The 13,578-nt window shown below is 45.1% G+C and overlaps 1 protein-coding gene across 6 annotated transcripts in view; it reads right to left on the bottom strand.

Moving 5' to 3' along the window:
* Nucleotides 1–13,578, bottom strand: part of MEF2D (myocyte enhancer factor 2D) — a 124,335-nt gene that overhangs the window by 86,485 nt on the left and 24,272 nt on the right. The gene's annotated exons all lie outside the window — the stretch shown is intronic.

The following is a 13,578-nucleotide window of genomic DNA, read 5'->3' as shown; positions in this document are numbered from 1 at the left end:
GCTGAAATTGGTAGGTTCAGTACACTTTCAGCTAATGTCCACCTTCAATCTCATCCTATAAAATTAGATTATACTCATCACAACCCTTAACTATCTAAAGCGTACAGGGCATCAAGACTGTCCCCTGACATGTATGCTTAGCCAATCTGGGCATGCATGTTTATGGGAAGGTTTGGAGAGATAACAGCCCATCAAGTGGGCATTTAACCCATTAATGTGTATGGCTGTTTTAAAATGTGGCCGCAGACAGCAGATATTTGTGATTATGATAAAGTCCACTGTGGGCAACAAAATATCTCACCATTGAAATTTAACATGAACCAAGTCATGACTTTTTTCTCTTTGACTAGCGCACATAATTTGGAATCCTCTTTGTACAGTCCACATCTAGATGTATGTCACAGTACTAACTTTCAAACCAGGAACTGTCACCACAAAATGTACGGTTGTCTCCAGGCCGTGTGCCAGAGAGCAGGAGGAGCTGAGAAGATTGATATATAGTTTTATAGGATAAGATTTAGAGGTCCTCTAGAGACACTTGAGGGAAAAAAAACTCACAGGTGTGGGCCACCCATCCACCAAGGTGACAAAACCTGCTGCCTTTCGTGTGTCTGGGTAGCCTCCGTGAGATCATAGGTTTCACTTTAGCACTCACCTGATTATTTACTTAACACCTCCACCACTGCTGAATTACGCAGAGAGACAGGTGATCTACGTAAAACCCTCCTGCAGCAATGGATGGTATTTTGCAAAACATACAACAGGTTTATTTATTTTTTTAAATAACAATTGTTCCGGCAGAATAGCACAGATTTTTTTCATACTACAGGCTAATGGCATTCATGGCAGATCCATCTGGTCTTGGTAGGAGCTGGACACATAGCTTAGACTGTCTGTGATCAACAGCTATTCCTACTGACCCACCATACATATGCCCACTCAGCTTGGCCGAGGGTACACGTGTTCTCAATGGGGAGAAGGGTCTATGATCGCCAAAAAAGAGTCTTTACATGAGCCAATGAGGAGGAATGAGTGTTACTACGATTGTTCATCCCCTATACACTTTACATTATGTTGGCAGCTGATCCCCTGGTTACAAAGGGGCGATGTGCTGATGATCAAGGAGCATTTTTACGCAAGCATGAAAGATCCAATCTGCCGGCATTTGAGCGTTGGCTCACTAGTCTGATAATTGGTGGGTGTTTACATGTGCCGAAGAGTTCTGAAAAAACATTTCAGATTATCGTTCTTTTAAATTCGTGGCAGACAGAACCATGAGAACAAAGGATTGGGTATATTGGAATCCAACATCTCAACATCCGCCATCGAGGAAGAGTCGAGACACCCTCCTAGATATTAGATGGAAATCAGCAGGTGTAGCAGACATTCATCGAATGTGTATGGCCAACTAATGGTCCCATTTCATCATGGGGAAGGAAACACCCCCTTAGAAGAAGTGACTGACTGGTAAGGGAGCAGAGGTCGCTATGGGGTGGTTTTCATGGAAACGATCATCTGGCTGAAAGCTATCTACTGGGTCTGGACAGTTTTAAGAATATCAAAAGGCATTCAGAAGATCCACCTAGCTTTGGTGGGATCTGCTGAGAATCCCATGTCTATGCCATGGACCACTACAAACACTGGGTTGTTGACAGATCCTACCAAAACTAGCTGGATCTGCCAACAAAGTTTATGACCACCCCTATGGAGGTGCCATCTCCCAGCCCACAAACAGTGGACAGAGCTGAGGTTTGCACATATCCTAAAAGTGAAGCTCCACTTAGAAGCCACTTAGACCAATATATTCTGGATTTACATACCCTCTCTAGAGGTTAACTGGACAACGGCTAATGACAACTACCTGCTCCTCTAACGAACTTCCTTTACCAAGCACACGAGGGAAGGTCGATGCTGGTAATTAGAGAAGATTTGGTAATGTCGGTCAGCGCATCCTAATGTAGGAAAAAGATAATACCCGTAATGTATGCAGAGGGGCACATATTTATGATTTTGTATGGATGAGCACAAAAGAGTGAGTGTATTATGTCGCGTTTCCATGCCATCCAAGGAGAGCAATTTCTAAGTGCAGCTATGTATCCATGAGACCACTGATGCGTTTCAAGGCCAGTCCAGCCTGGATACATTTTTCTACCACTGTCTGGAGACATGTGACATGCGTAGAATAACGTTCCCCTCCACACAGGCCTAACATAGCACATGTTCCCCCTTAAATACTCTGTGCCGCTATGACCTCTGTCCCCTACTCTGTGACCTCTTAAGCTTATTAATTCTGTCTGAAACACCTTCAAGGTATGTGAAAATACTACATATGGTTATAATTAGCTCCTCACATTTAGGGTGATGGTCTCTGTATATGAAGAGGAACCAGAAGCGAAAATTGGGTTTAGATGAGACTCAGGACTGCATCTCAAAGGAAGCAGTCATCGATGTGGCCGCTACACCCTGTTCATAAGTACGCTGCGGATCACTGCAGCCTGGGAGACCACCAGGCCACAGCCACATCTGGGTGGACCCCCAAAGAGCAGACTGAGGAATGAGCGACCCACAGGATGGGACTGTATTGCTCTGACACTTGTGGCTTTGACTGCCCCATGATAAATGACTAACCGATGCTCACCCTTCCCCCCCTCAGATATTGGGATTCGAAAAGATACCATAAGACTGTCCGGTCCAGAATTGCATCTATACATTCCATGGAGCTGAACGGCAATACGACACGCAACCCAAGGATTGGTGAGGTCATGTATTTCCTAATCCTGTACATTGCGTTCCTCACAATTGATTGTAGGAGTCCAGATCGGACTATATATTCAAGTACATGTCTTCCTCGAATAACTTCTCGTATAATCCTAAATGCGACAGGTCACATTTATTGTCTATCTGATGAAAAAAACAACCAAGAATTCAGGAAACAAGCATACCAAAACACAAAAAAAAAAAAAACAGCAGCAGCTTGACGAGATGTCACCACCACCAAAAGCACCGATGCGTCCCAGTTCAGTGACTGTTCGGCCGGTTTTTCCTCTCAACTCAAAGCCACAGAGATCTAATCATCCCACTTCGCCCCAAGTAGGTTAAAATTACGGGACTTGTGGTCATGATATCTGACAGGTTTACAGTTAATATCTAATTTCCCCAAAACACGTTCAATTATAGCCATAAAAAAAATATATAAATCTGTTCGAATCACCATTAATAAGTAAGATTAAGATCTGCACGGCCTGTTCTTGAAATAAATGTGAAGTAAATGTGTCGTTAGGCTTAGACCATTTATTCCATCACCTCTCACCATGTAGGAGATGGAAGAACACCAGAAAAATACCACACGAGATGTACAGGTAGGGAGATGTTGACTGTGTTCAAATCCAGGACCTCAATATAGAATATGTGTGGTGGTCCATGAGGGAGGGGGGGCCCACTCACTTTCCAAAACCTATGTGCCATGGTCCGCTGTAAGATGCTCAAGCCCTAAAAGCCTTTGTCCCTCAGTTCTCCAACATGATTTTCATGTTAAAGTTGTACCCATCATAGAGGTGTGTGTCCCATGACTTCTATAGTGGTCTCATGTCTCCATGGATGGAGTGAACATGAGAAAGGGTCCTTTTTTCTAAGGGGAAAGGAAGGTCACTGGAAGGTTATGGTAGTTCAAAGCCTATTTAGATATTCGCAGGCACACAACAATAGTTGCCTGAAGGAAAGTTGGAATGAAACATGTATTGGGCCTCAGGACCAGTGTGGTGTATTAACTGGATGGCAGTGGTAATACGGTTGGAAGAAAATGGGAGTTAAACAAGCGTTGTGTCTTTAGGTTGGCGTGGTTTACAACTGGTGGGCTATTATTTCCCCAGAAGAAGACTTGTATGAAACATTTCTTTGGATCTTCTGGGTTTGTGTGGTGCTATGTATCTTGTGCTTGCTCCTTTGTGGTTGTTATGTAATTAAATCAAACATTTTTTATGGTGCCAACTGGGTGTTTGGTCTCAGGGTAAGTGTGGTGCACTACTGGAGGTCTGAAGACTATTCAGATATTCAAAGTTTCTATCTCCATCACAATAGATGCCTAAAAGGAAACTGGGATGAAATGCACGTTGGGTCTCAGCGTTAGTGTTGTGTCATGACTGGACGGCCATTGGGGTTTAAAGCCTATTTAGATATTTGCACTCTACATCTTCACCACAACAGCTCCCCAAAAGAAAATTGGGGTGAAATGCATGTTGGGTCTTTTGGGTCAGTGTGTAATTACCATCCACATTTCGAATGGTGCCAACGGTGACTTGGTTTATCCATGGTGTCATTGCCTTTATATATGACATGTCGTTTTCTCTTTGTGGAGTCTCTGATGAAAACAAATAATAATGCATTTCTTTAAATGTATTTGGTCTGAATTTCTTAGGGTTGTAGGTTATCGTTGTATCCACTACAATGGAACTCGGAGGCTATAGTTGTGGCATTATTTTAGGAGGTCGTTGTGGCCTCATATTATCTAGACTCTGCTCCACACATCCAGCCTGTTTCAAGTGGAAGAAGATCACAATCATTGGGACAAAGAACAAAATATCAAAGCATCCGAAGGTAGTGCAAAGCGGGAGCAACGCGTTTCATGATCACAAGAAGATGGCAATAGAAGGTCATACGCATATTATAAGGGCCCAGAGGCCTGGAATTTTTATGTAAACATACACATACCGTTGAGTAAGTTTTATCCATCCCGTGCCAATCTTGAGGAACAGCAAATCTCCTACTCCAATAGCATTCTAAGCCGAATTCAAAAAATGCTCTGGTTTCTCCTTCGAGTCCACCCGCACCAAGCTGTGCAGCAAGGAGAAACTATCAGAATTGAGATTTCAGCTCTGGATGTGACTGGAGTACAAAATAAAATCAATATAAGGCTGGAATACAAAAAGACCTAAAAGTTCAGAGTGTACGGCCGGGTAGCGACAGCGTTACTCACATTTGTCACAAGAAAAATCCTAAATTCTTCCACACTAAAAATTTTAATCCTTTTTCTCTCATTCTAAATAATTTAGGGGGGGGGGGGGTTACTATAGTGCCATAATATATATATATATATATATATATATATATATATATATATCGGGGAAAACAGGTATTTTCCTCCCAGCATGTGCTGCTGGGCTGATTTTTAGCCAGGTGAGGTCAAATACCGGACCGGATTTTAAGTGCCGGTCCGGGGTTTGGCAGCACCTGGCTGTCCTTAAATAGGCAGCTGGGCTCAGAAGCCGTGTCTCTGTGTTGGAATCTGGGAGTCTTGTGTCTGGATGAAGGCTTGCTACCTGTTTGGCGTGAAAACAGGTTGGTGCTGCTATCAGCAAGGACTCTTTGAGGCAGAATTTCCGCATGGTGTGAATTACCACCAACACCCCAAGGTGACTTTTTGTTTGAATATGACTGCTTGTTTTGTCACTTGCCTAAAAGTGTGAATAAAACCCTGAACTGTTTTATCCAAAGAACTTGTTGTTGCCTCTATACTGCGTCCGCTAATCCTGTCTACCAGAGCGAGTCCCCACAATATATATATCATGAAGCCACCTTGATAAACAGGTCTTTGTCCCGCAGTCATGAGCTACAAGTATTCGCAGCGGCCATCTTGCTGACAAAGCATTCAGGTATTTGGCACTTTCATAAGAGCTGGGCAGCTCTTAAAGGAAAATTGCATAAGAACTTGGCGTTTTTCCTACTTGCATAATTCCTCTGTTTATATGATGACGTCCACGCAATTGTCCAGGAAGCATGTTGTCGACATTACGTCCTTTAGTTATTGGGGTTTTCTAACCTGTTTGGAGACGACCCATTAGGGCCGTCGGTATTTTTACCGATATGCACATTAGCTCATTGGTTCACCGAGGGATGGGCCCGAGCCCCTGCAGAGCACCAGATCTGCAACGTTCTGCTCCTCCTGCCACTCCACCATTCCTTTTGATTGGCAGGACCAGACATCTCGTCCAGCCCTGTAATCTTACGCCTGAGGCAAGGGTTGCGGGATCTGCATATGCGCAGAGCATCTGCTTCAGCTTCCTAGGCATCGTCATGCGCCCAGAACTGAAGACTGTGAAGTCGTCCAGAGATGCGGGGATGATTGTGGCGTATATATATTCCCCTCTTATCCCTTTCTTCCTGGCACAGACACATCATAGGCACACGCGCTGTAAGTAGAGCTGTTAAGGAAGTCTATACGTAGAAATCTCGCACCTGTGCCGTTGCCTCCCAGAGTTGGAACGTGTGGAGAGCATCTGCATTGGCTTCCTAAGCTGCACAGATGCTACTGCGCATGTGTCAATGACGTATTAGTATCAGCACCAGGGAGAGAGGAATGAGGGGGGAGGGGAATATACTTACGTCATGATCCTCCCTGCAGCTCTGGATGAACATGTGCCAAGCAGTCCTCACCAGTTCTGGGTCGGCCCATCTGTGATGTCTAGAAAGCTAAAGCAAATGATCTGCGCGTGCGCCATTACTGGGTGTAACGGTGTGAAATTACAGTGCCAGGCATGGGGTAAATGAAAATCCCTTGGTGCACCAAAACTCTGATTACTTGGTAATGGTGGCACGCACTCTAGCGCTTGTGCTATTGCTCCCAGTATCGGCACATGCGCAGACCATCTATATAGAATGAGCAGATGCCTACTGTACATGCTCGTATGCTGAAGCTCTGGATGCCTATGTGCAGTCGTCTCCAGCTCCGAAAGCACGATGATGTCATCAACGCATGCACAGCAGGCATCTGCGCTGCTGAGAGAGATGAAGCAGATGGTCTGCGAATGTGCCGATACTGGTTTAATGGGGTTGATCCTGCTGACAGAAGCAATTGTATCCAGTAGACAGAATCCTAAAGTGCCAGTCAGGGGCTGAGAAAACTGTTTGTCCCCAATGCCCCGCTCTCCTTCTACCCACCCCGTGAATGGCACTGCAGCCAGGAAACTTCTTACGAGGATTTCCATGTACTGCCATCAGCCGTTTATTTGAGAAGTGCCCGACAGTCTCCGGCCCGCTGGCTTCGTTCGGTGGTCTAACATGGCGAAGGTCTTGAGAAAGCAGTGTTCAATCTCCGAAAGACCTGGAGATTAGTCACAGACTGTATGAATCACTGGCACAAGAGATGTTCTGTTATCAGGGGCGACCATATACTTGAAATTGGACCCCGCTGCCGTTTTCAGGAAGGAGTCCGTTTGTTCTGTTAGTTTCACATTTTTATTCCGGTGAAGTCTCTTTTATATCTGCGGTTATCCTTCTCCAAAAAAGCCACCGGCACCCAGCTAAAAATACACACAAAATTACGGTCAGTGATCGGCACTACCGTAAAAACACAGGGGTGGCGGAGTGTTCCAGGCCTGCCCGTGTGTGTGCCAAGGTGATAACGGTTTAAATTACAGCCAACTGCCGCCCAGAGACTCCCCACACACCTGTCCACCCTGATCAGAGAGCTGGCAGAAAGGAGAGACGTGCAGGACCACCTTCTCCTCGCTGATAGGCCTGCTGGCCAGAGCCACAGGGAAACCTGAGTCATTGCTCCCCTTATGACGGGAAAGAAACATGGGATGGTCTCCGGCCAGCGGAGCTTTATAAATATCTGCACTCCCAGAACTGGGATTATTACTGTCTCTACAGAGCATGGAAGAGGGGAACAGCAGCACAGGAGGCTTCCTTCAAAAAGATCCTCGCTGGACTGCTCCATTCCCACACTAGGCCTACACACCTAATCCCATCCAGTCCCCCTAATGCCCCCACATAGCAATTACTCCCCCTTCATGCCACCGCACAGTATTTATGCCAGCTCTCTGCTTCATCATAATACACAGGTAACTGTCTCTGCTTCATCATAATACACAGGCAACCGTCTCTGCTTCATCATAATACACAGGCAACTGTCTCTGCTTCATCATAATACACAGGTAACTGTCTCTGCTTCATCATAATACACAGGTAACTGTCTCTGCTTCATCATAATACACAGGCAACCGTCTCTGCTTCATCATAATACACAGGTAACCGTCTCTGCTTCATCATAATACACAGGCAACTGTCTCTGCTTCATCATAATACACAGGTAACTGTCTCTGCTTCATCATAATACACAGGCAACTGTCTCTGCTTCATCATAATACACAGGTAACCGTCTCTGCTTCATCATAATACACAGGTAACTGTCTCTGCTTCATCATAATACACAGGTAACCGTCTCTGCTTCATCATAATACACAGGTAACCATCTCTGCTTCATCATAATACACAGGTAACCGTCTCTGCTTCATCATAATACACAGGCAACTGTCTCTGCTTCATCATAATACACAGGTAACTGTCTCTGCTTCATCATAATACACAGGTAACCGTCTCTGCTTCATCATAATACACAGGTAACTGTCTCTGCTTCATCATAATACACAAGTAACTGTCTCTGCTTCATCATAATACACAAGTAACTGTCTCTGCTTCATCATAATACACAGGTAACCGTCTCTGCTTCATCATAATACACAGGCAACTGTCTCTGCTTCATCATAATACACAGGCAACTGTCTCTGCTTCATCATAATACACAGGTAACCGTCTCTGCTTCATCATAATACACAGGCAACTGTCTCTGCTTCATCATAATACACAGGTAACAGTCTCTGCTTCATCATAATACACAGGTAACAGTCTCTGCTTCATCATAATACACAGGTAACTGTCTCTGCTTCATCATAATACACAGGTAACTGTCTCTGCTTCATCATAATACACAGGTAACTGTCTCTGCTTCATCATAATACACAGGCAACTGTCTCTGCTTCATCATAATACACAGGTAACAGTCTCTGCTTCATCATAATGCACAGGTAACTGTCTCTGCTTCATCATAATACACAGGTAACTGTCTCTGCTTCATCATAATACACAGGTAACTGTCTCTGCTTCATCATAATACACGGGTAACTGTCTCTGCTTCATCATAATACACAGGTAACTGTCTCTGCTTCATCATAATACACAGGCAACTGTCTCTGCTTCATCATAATACACAGGTAACTGTCTCTGCTTCATCATAATACACAGGTAACTGTCTCTGCTTCATCATAATACACAGGTAACTGTCTCTGCTTCATCATAATACACAGGTAACTGTCTCTGCTTCATCATAATACACAGGTAACTGTCTCTGCTTCATCATAATACACAGGCAACTGTCTCTGCTTCATCATAATACACAGGTAACTGTCTCTGCTTCATCATAATACACAGGTAACTGTCTCTGCTTCATCATAATACACAGGTAACCGTCTCTGCTTCATCATAATACACAGGTAACCGTCTCTGCTTCATCATAATACACAGGTAACTGTCTCTGCTTCATCATAATACACAGGTAACTGTCTCTGCTTCATCATAATACACAGGTAACTGTCTCTGCTTCATCATAATACACAGGTAACTGTCTCTGCTTCATCATAATACACAGGTAACCGTCTCTGCTTCATCATAATACACAGGTAACTGTCTCTGCTTTATCATAATACACAGGCAACTGTCTCTGCTTCATCATAATACACAGGTAACTGTCTCTGCTTCATCATAATACACAGGCAACCGTCTCTGCTTCATCATAATACACAGGTAACTGTCTCTGCTTCATCATAATACACAGGTAACTGTCTCTGCTTCATCCTAATACACAGGTAACTGTCTCTGCTTCATCATAATACACAGGCAACTGTCTCTGCTTCATCATAATACACAGGTAACCGTCTCTGCTTCATCATAATACACAGGTAACCGTCTCTGCTTCATCATAATACACAGGTAACTTCAATGAAAGACAGAACCGGCACTCCTTGCGATGTAGTCGTCAATATTTTATTCGCCACTCATGGAAAAAAGTGACGCGCGTTTCGGAACCTGCAGGTAACTGTCTCTGCCTCCTATAGACGCAGAGACAGCTGCCAGAACGCGGGACATACCATAAGCACTTCTCGGCTGTGTTCTTCCCCTTCCTTACACCATACCGCTGCCCCCTAATATTACATAAGAGGACAGGTCACTGCCTCCCACAAGATCAACACACTCCTCTCCTGAAATACTCTGTGCTGCTGGAGGACACTGCTCCCTCATAGTTGTATAGCCAACTTCTTCTCGGCTGTGTTCTTCCTCTTCCTTACACCATAGCACTGCCCCTAACATCATAGGATAGGACAGGTCACTGCTTCCCACAAGATCAACACACTCCTGTCTGAAATACTCTGTGCTGCTGAAGACATGGTTCCATTATATGTATACACACCTCTTAGGTACTTGTCAGTTGTCTTTTTTTTCCCCTTCCCGAACTCACTGCCTACTAGTATAGTATGAGACCAGGTCACTTCCTCCCACAAAGTAAACACGCTCATGTTCTGAAACACTCTGTGCTGCTTTAGGACACGGCTCCACCACTTGTATATAACTTCTCAGGAGTGTTCTTCTCCATACTTCTACCACAACACTGCCCGCTTACATCACATGAGGGGACAAGTCACTGCCTTCCACAAAATCAACACCCTCATGTCCCGAATACTCTGTGCTGCTATGGCGATCTGCAAACTACTGAATTAGTCAATGGCAGCTCGCTGACTGTTTCCATATTAATACAGAGATGAAAATGGGTCACGACAATGCTGACTACTGGACCGATCCTCATCCAAGGCGGAGCTTAATTTTAAAGGTGTACAGCACTAATTAAATAATCATAGTCTGTATACTGATGGTTGATGTTATGCTGTGCCCTGATTTAAGTCAGGGATGGACAACCTGCGGCCCCCCAGCTGTTGCACAACTACAACTCCCATCATGCTATAATAGCTGTAGGCTGCCTGGGCATGCTGGGAGTAGTAGTTTTGCAACAGCTGTAGTGCCGCAGGTTGAGCATCTCTGATTTAAGTGATTGCCCCCTCGTTACCGCCCTATAAAGGAGTCCATGTCCTGGCTCAGCAGTATACGAGTACAAGTTGCTGAGCTGCATTCTCGCCTTAGTTTGGCGGCACGGCGCGGGGCGGCTGCTCCCCTGGGGGCATATCCATCTGACTCCTCGGTGAGGCGGCTTCTGCATTTTTCGATATGTGGGGAAACGCAGCTTCGGCGACATTAGGAACATATGTTCACAGCTTCCCCGCTCCCGTGCCATCGGACACGGATAGCTGCGCACGCTACTGCCAGGTACATGTGCGGGAAAGGGCGAGGGGCACAGGTGCGCATGTACAGGGTCTGAGGTGGCCACGTCTGAAGTTAAGTCGCCCATTTATGATTCCAGTTATTTAGGGCTGAGGAGAAAACGGAACGCAACGAAACCCAGAGTTTAAATTATTAAGATCCCAGGCGTCACCAGTACAAAGCAGCCATTTTATGACCGATCCATTATTCATATCCATGCCTTTTGACCGGCCCCTTTAAAGGTGTTGTTGAGTACAGAAAACGGCGGCGGCGACTACTGCCTAAAAGGGACGGGGTAGCGCCCTACTATCCTGGTGGGAAGACGAAGGTAGAAGCTTCTGGGAAAGCTGGGTGAGCACCATGAGGTATATTAACCGTTCAGGATTCTGGAATAGCTGGGTAACACCCAATTTGAGAGTGGAAAATATAAATGGCAGCCATATTTATAACCCAGTTTTCCCTCGACACGGAAATGCCAACGACACTGCTGAAAAGATTTATGGCGAGTGCCCTTTAAGACTTCGGAAAGTGAAAAACAACATTTTTAAGATGACAGAGGACCATTTTCCCTGTAGCCATAGGTAAGAAGAAAACCATTATCTTGTCAGGGATGATCTGTTTCATACTGGGGCAAATACCAGTCCAGGGCAGAGGCCAGGATGAAGCATTACAAAAACTGACAATTTTACGGTCGCTGGCCCTTTAAAAAATGCTCGACGGGCAAAACTAAGTAAAAACACACGTGGGGGGGTAATTATTATGTAACTTTTGGCCTAAGAAAGTCACACGTTTTGGAACATGCCAATTTTGCGCCATTTTTTATTTCAATTTCAAGTCAGTGGGCGGGGCTTAGCATGAGGTTTTCTAGTATTTTTGCCAGGAACCCGTGTAAACTGTAGCACAAATCTACTCCAGCTCATAGGATGGACTGGCAGAAGAGGCGCCAAATTTAGGAGCCCTGCGCCTCATGTATCTAACGGTAAAACTCGTTCACAGGAACCAATCAGAGCACAGCTTTTACTTCTCCTCTTGAGAAATAAAAGCTGTCATTAGTTACTATGAGAATTTGAAAGAAAGACAACTTTGTACTGTGGTTGCTAGGCAGTGTATCCATAGCAACAAGACTCAGCGCTGGAGGTCGCTCAGGCTGCCTTATTAATCAGATTTTTCTATGAAATAGATCAGAATAGCTTTATATAGACCAGTAGAGATTTACAGGTTGGAGGCCACTGCCTCCAGTATAGGTGTGGCGGAATCAGCTCAGTGGGTACAAAATGGCTGCCGTCACGCTCCCTCTCCAGGCGGCAGAGAACGTATGAAATGACTTATGGCTATTTATTGTTTCTCCTTTGGATTTTTGAGGTCAATCTCAGGACGCGGAAACACATTTTCAACTAGGTCCCAGAGGAACTCGAACAATCCGAGATTCACAGATATCGCTATTTGAGAACAAATTGACCATGTCTAGATCCAGGAGTAGAAAGGGGGAGGCACGGCTTTAACCCTTACAAACCCGCAGGGGTCACATCAGAGCCAATATCTTAGGACTATGAACAGGAAGAAGTCTAAATACAGATATGCAAGACCTTCACAAAGAAGACAAGGTGCCTTCTCCCCCACTGATATCACTGGGGTCAATAAGACCACAAATGGGGCCCACTAAGACATGTCAATGGCTTCTATAGTATAGATCCGACTTTTTTATGAGGAGCTAAACATTACCTAGCCCGCACTATAATGGGGCCCACCCATTCTTTCTACAGTTTTCGCTAGCCCTGAGGGACGCTCGCTTGTACCCATCTATCCACACTGCGAGGAGAAAGCAGCGTGAGATGTTTGAGGGTTTATCCAGAATGGATGAACGTGAGAAAAATGCCATCGAGATGCCCCATGGCCCCGGGAATAACCTTCCCAGAGACGTGACAGCATCGTGAAGCCTGTGAACGCAGAGAGCAGAGGACTGGATTCCCACGATCCAGCATGAAGGAGCTGCTGCTATCAGGAGAACGGAGGGTGGAGCCAGACCACTCTCCATCCTGGTCCTAAAAAGGAAGAAGAAGATGGCCAAGGCCACCTTCTGCAGAAGGGGAGGAGGACACCAGCCTGGTCGCGATGCCTCCGACAGCACCTGTCTGCCATACGCAGACTTCCCTTCTAGTGTGGTCCCTCTTAGTAGATGACACAAGGACACATTTTGTGAGATTTAACCCAGAATTCAGTATAATTTCTGTCGAAAAACTAAATTATATACCACAAACTTGTGTTAGGCTCAGTTCACACTGTGTCAGAGCCCTGCGTTTGGTATATACCGTGGGAAAAGCTCCTGATTTTGCTGGGACAATAAGAAAAAAAAGAGGTAGAGTGGCAGTTTTTCTG

Source organism: Bufo gargarizans, chromosome 11, assembly GCF_014858855.1.
Source record: "Bufo gargarizans isolate SCDJY-AF-19 chromosome 11, ASM1485885v1, whole genome shotgun sequence".
Taxonomy (NCBI): domain Eukaryota; kingdom Metazoa; phylum Chordata; class Amphibia; order Anura; family Bufonidae; genus Bufo; species Bufo gargarizans.
Note: the sequence above shows the minus strand (reverse complement) of the source record. Positions and strands in the feature narration are given on the sequence as shown.